Here is a 6,494-nt window from a genome sequence, read left to right as displayed (position 1 = left end):
GGCTGGTGTCCAAGTTGTGTTTGGTTGTGTCTCTTTAGATCAGGGTATAAATATGGAGTGAGAGGCAATGTAATTAGATATATCAATCAATATCAAAACCAATTTTTACACCCATTTGCATCTACTTACTTTTCGGCGACTTCGTCAATTTGCATTATTTTCTCTTTACGAGTTCTCATTGATTCGGCGAGCTGCATCGCTTCAGTGCGACCTTCGGCGATCCTCGAGTTCCACGTGAGTACCTCTTGGCCATGACTTCCGGGCGTATCGCTGTTGTCAGGACCAAAGTGCTCGTATCTTCATCCTTGTCGATTAACAGGTCAAATCGACTGGCACGCCTTGGATATCGATTCGGGTATTAGCCCTTTGTGTTTGCAGATCCACTTTTGCATCAACATATGTTGAACAGGTAACTGTCCTAACCAACCATTACTAGAACTCATCGGTACAAAACTTACCGATGGCTGGTAATTTGCTGACATTGTTGGATAATTATAACCAGCTTGAGGCATGAACTGAACCTCAGTTTGACTCATAATAGGGGCTTTCTGCTGCATCGGCAGTAAGCTTGCTGTGGCAGAACCTCCTAAGTTATAGGGCCCACATGCACATGTCACTGTCCGACGACCTTTGACATTTATACATATGTTTCCAATAACTTAAAAAGACTGTCGGGTGTCCTCGGGGAACCCTGAATCATCCACGATTTCCGAGCAGGATCACATTACAGAGTCATTGCAGTATTACAACATTTATTCAAATATCAAAACCAGAGTAAAAACAGCGGAAGTCTTACGATAACATAGTTTACAAACCAGTTATTTCAAACCTTACAAACTAAGTTCTTTAATTATTACAAACCATAGTAGTAGTGGAGTGGCATAATTAATATATACATAACACACAAAATAAACATCCTGCCCAAGGATCACACATTTACTTCTCATCGTCAGAACGAACGATAGTCATGCAGCACGATCCAAAACAGATCTGCTCATGAGGCTCACCTGCAACAAGGGGTCAACGAACCCTGAGTACAAAAGTACTCAACAAGACTTATCCGAAATATTAACTGATAAACTCAGTAATGCAGGCTCAGGGATTCAAGGTATAGCTTTAACAATGATCAAAGTTCTTTTGCGTAAAAGCTCTTTTAACAACATTCTTTATATAGAAAACTTCTCAAGAATTATATACAAAGCTGACACGATCCGCACTGAGATCATGAAACTTCATATTCAGCACCTTCACAAGCCTTATTCAAGTTCCGGTTATTAATTCTACGATGATGAACAGTGAGTTGAGTCTCCTTAACCGAGGAGCAACGACGATTCGAACCGATTATAAACCCAGCTGGGAATTCCAGACCACACGACATATGCAGGTCCCTGACCTCCATATACCAACCTACCCTCGGATCCTCTAAAACAAGAACGGGTCCGCGCCACCCGAGAACACAGTACTCCACCATTCCAGCCCATGGCCACGTGGGTACACGCTATTCCCGCCATCTCTCCACTCCCAGTGCGCGAGTAGCCATTCTCGTAATAGAATTGCCAAGTTCAGGCTTACCGGAGTATGTGGTTAGTACTACAAATTCTCACCTCATACAATTCAACAACGGACGTGCCTTAATCGACACAGGCGGAAAGAACCCGCTCACAAGACCTCCATGTCTTGTGGCTCACACACACCGAGTCCGCCCGGTCTAGATTTATTACTCCACATTCCCATATCACATGCTAACATAATTAACCAATGTTCCATTTAAAACTAGCAGGTGGCAGGTAGTCACCCGACTTTCATCGTTCTACGCATAGCTAAGCAAAACTAGGCATATACGAGTTTAAAACTAGGTAATATGGTAAATATGGAATAACAAGGGTGGTAATGCACCAATTAGGCTTTTACTTAACTCATAATCACTTAATGCAGTAACAGAAAGCAAAAGCGAAATTAATTTATAAAACACAAGGTAGGGTTGTATGCATCCGGGGCTTGCCTTCGTTGACGGAAAAGTCCGATTCCTGCGACGTTACACAAGTATTCGATCCGACCTCAACAGACGGATTAACCTCTTCAACAGCTTGATTAACTACCACGTGTTCACCTTCGTTCACTACACGTAATAACAATGCCATGTTTAACATGATGCGGAATACGAAATATGATGCTCGATGATGGATGCAAAATTAATAATTTGAATACAACTTTCCTTCGCGGTACAGTTGCAAGTCAAACAAACTAAATCTTTTTCAGTAACACATACATCAACTGCCAAGGATCATTAACAACAAATGACCCGAGGTCATCACTCAATCCAAAAGTCCAAACAAAAACCTAAATCATTAAAGGTTACTATTTGCTTTTATGAATTAATTATTTAATTCAAAATTATGAAATAAATCAACTTATTCTGATTGAGCTCAAAATTTTAGTACATGTTCATTACATGTTAACTAAGTGGCAAAACAAATTTCATAATTTTTGGATAAATAAATAAGCCTAGAAAAATCATGGAAATCCATTTATGAATAAATTGAGCAATTTTTATCACATTTAAAAATTACTGAAAAACATTATTTCATATTTTTCTTAAATACTATACCTCACAGAGAAGTCACTCAAAAATTTTCATAATTTTTGGAGCTCTAAATAAATCTACACAAAAATAACAAAAACAGACACTATTCATTCAAATCTGAAAATAGAAAAATCCATTTGAACGCTTGAGTCACTGACATGGTGACCCCACCTGTCATCTTCTACCTCCCGACGTGTTGACTACGACGACGACGGCGCTGACCGGCGCAAACTCACCGACGGTGAGTTCAAAGGCGACGGTCAAGGCACCAAAATGACCACATCATCACGGCGCATCGACTGAAGGCACTAGCTAGACGAATTACTACGAGTTACGAGCTTGGCGTCGGCCATGGCGGACGCGGTGGCTCGACGACGTTACGCCGGCGACAGGAGTACAGTAGCAGTTAATCAAAGGGCACAGGAAGCATTAGGAGCTCACCACGAACACTACAGAGCAGAAAGCAAGGCTGGAGAAGCAGCGTAGACGCGGGTCGACGTGAACAGCAACGGCGGCGGAGCAAGGATCGTCGGTGACGGTGTGCCGGCGACTGTAGTGGATAAAACGGCCAATCAACAGTGAAATGAGCACTACGGCATCGAGACGAAGCTAAAGGTACACCAATCAAGGGCAACGGCTCACCGACGGGCTCTGGCCACGGAGATGCGCATGCGACGGTGAGGTTACCGACCGCGAGGAAGAAGGCGATGAAACTCGAGTTCCCGGTGAAGACAAGCCAAATTGGTGGGTCAGATGGACGCGCAAGGTTCAGGCGGAGCTGGGACTAGCTTATCAGCGACGGTGGAGCACGACAACGACGGCACGGGCTCGCCGGAGATGGAGCAGCGGCGACGGGAAAAACAGAGAACGAAGAAAGAAGAACGGCGGCGGCTCCAGAGCTTTATAGGGCAGCCAAGGAAGCGCAAGGAAGCCACGACGAAGCCTTCAGCGCGCCAACGCGACTGCCCAGACGGCCACGCGCGCGACTGGAAGCAAGCCGAAGCTCGCCGGCGGTGTAGCGCAAGCGGTGAACACTGTTCATCGAAATTACAAGTTTGCCATTCGCCAAAATTCACAAATTACTCCCAAATTTTCATAACAACTCAAAAATCTCCAAAAATAAAAGTTGTTCAAAATCAAAAGTTCTACAACTTTGCTTTTATAACCATCTCCTAATTCGGTCTAGATTTTGAAATGAACTTTTGAATTTGAATAGGGAAATTTACCGAATTACGCCTTTTTGATTTACTCAAAAATTTTCTAAACAACTTGAAAAACTCCAAAAACAAACTTTGTATAACTTGCCAAGCTCTACACTTTTGCTTTTGGGCCCAACCCCAAAATATGCTTAGATTTTGAAATGGATTTTCAGGGTAGGATTTAAATGTTGAAAAGCGGGGTTTTCTCGAAAAATTCAAAATCCAAACAAACATTGAACTTGAGTCAAACAATACATTGCAACACATACCACATAAATATAAACTTGTATTAGTGTATGCATATCAAAGTTTTCACCAAATGCCAAATGCTTTGCAATGCATATGATGACATGCCAGATTTTAATATTTAAACACCCGAGGTGTTACAATCCTTCCCCCTAAAAGAAATCTCGCCCCGAGATTCAAAGCCATAGGGTAAGTAATGGAAAAGGAAATGTGTCGCGAGAACACATACAAACTCTGTCCATAAAACAGCCGAGGTTACTTTACAAAACACAACTTTGTAGCAACCGAGCTCAACTAACATTACTTCTATTCTATATTGACGCTAGAAATTCTGGAAACTTTTCTAACAAGTAGTCTTCTGATTCCCAAGTAGCTTCCTCTTCTGAATGTTGATTCCATTGTATTTTATAGAACTTGATTGTCCGTCTTCGAGTAACACGATCTTTCTGATCTAACACTCGGATAGGATATTCGGAATAAGTTAAATCCGGTTCTAGTTCCACTCCTTCAACTTCAACATTCTGTTCAGGCACTCGGAGACACTTCTTCAATTGAGAAACATGGAACACATCATGCACAGCTGCAAGATGTTCAGGTAATTGCAAGCGATATGCCACTTTTCCATACCTTTCCAAAATTTGATATGGTCCAATATATCGAGGTGCCAACTTTCCTTTAACACCAAAACGGGTAACTCCCTTCATTGGTGATACTTTCAGATATACAAAATCTCCTTTGGTAAATACCAATGGTCTCCGTCTTCTATCCGCATAACTCTTTTGTCGGGATTGAGCTATCTTCAAATTACTCTGTATTTGCCTAACCTTGTCTTCTGTTTCTTTCACAAGGTCAACTCCAAAGAATCTTCTTTCTCCAGGTTCAGACCAACTCAATGATGTTCTGCATCTACGACCATAGAGTGCTTCAAATGGAGCCATTCTAATGCTTTCCTGATAACTATTGTTGTATGAGAACTCGGCCAAAGGTAAGCATTCGTCCCACTTATTGGAATAGTTAAGGACACAACACCTTAACATATCTTCAAGTACTTGATTAACCCTTTCAGTCTGTCCATCAGTCTGCGGATGATAAGCTGTACTATACAGAAGTTTGGTACCCAATGAAGAATGCAATTGTTTCCAAAAGTTGGAGACAAACTGTGTACCTCTATCTGACACAATAGTCTTGGGTACTCCATGCAAACTCATGATTCTTGCTAAGTACATCTTGGCATATTGGATCGTAGGATATATTGTCTTAACTGGAAGAAAATGTGCTGACTTAGTGAGTCGATCTACAATAACCCATACTGAGTCAAATCCTTTTGATGTCTTGGGTAGACCAACAATAAAATCCATACTTATGTCCTCCCACTTCCAAGATGGAATAGGCAATGGTTGTAATTCACCAGCAGACCTCAAATGTATAGCTTTCACCTTTTGACAAGTATCACACTTCGCTATATATCTAGCAATTTCTATTTTCATTTTAGTCCACCAGAATCTTTGCTTCAAATCATGGTACATCTTGTTGCTTCCTGGATGGATAGATAACCTAGTAGCATGTGCCTCATCTAGAATTGACTGCCGCAACTCAAGAACTTTTGGTACCACCAGGCGATCCTTGAACCATAACACATCTTCATTGTCAATACTAAAGCATTCCGCTTTTCCATTCTTGACTCTTTCCTTAATATGGGCTATACCCTTGTTTTCCTTCTGAGCAGCAATAACTTGATCTCGAATAGTGGCTTCAACAATTATGTTGGTCCAAACTTCCTTGTTGAATTACTTCTATATTCAACTTCTCCATTTCTTGACATAAATTCAAATCCATTGTCCTCACTGTCAGACAATTGCAATAACCTTTGCGACTGAGGGCATCTGCAACTACATTTGCTTTACCGGGGTGATAATGTACTTCCAAGTCATAATCCTTAATCAGTTCTAACCATCTTCTCTGTCGCATGTTCAACTCTGACTGAGTAAAGATATACTTTAAGGCTTTTGTGGTCTGTATACATATGACACGTATTACCAAGCAGGTAATGCCGCCAAATCTTCAGAGCATGAACCACAGCTGCTAACTCCAAGTCATGGGTCGGATAGTGTTCTTCATGTTGCTTAAGTTGCCGGGATGCATAAGCAATGACTCGACCTTCTTGCATCAATACACATCCAATACCAATACCTGAAGCATCACAATAAACATCAAACGGCTTCTCGATGTCAGGTTGGGCTAATACTGGTGCAGTGGTTAACAGTCTCTTCAAAGTCTGGAAAGCCTCCTCACAATCTGATGACCAGACAAACTTAACTTGGTTCTTCAACAATTCAGTTATGGACTTTGATATTTTTGAGAAATCTGGAATAAACCGACGGTAATATCCCGCCAAACCCAGAAAACTCCGAACTTGATGAACTAGTGGTTGGCGGTTTCCAATCAAGCACATCCTTCACTTTGCT

This window comes from Miscanthus floridulus, chromosome 10 (assembly GCF_019320115.1).
Source record: "Miscanthus floridulus cultivar M001 chromosome 10, ASM1932011v1, whole genome shotgun sequence".
In the NCBI taxonomy this organism is placed as follows: domain Eukaryota; kingdom Viridiplantae; phylum Streptophyta; class Magnoliopsida; order Poales; family Poaceae; genus Miscanthus; species Miscanthus floridulus.
The sequence above is the reverse complement of the archived record's forward strand: the minus strand, read 5'-3'. Positions refer to the sequence as shown.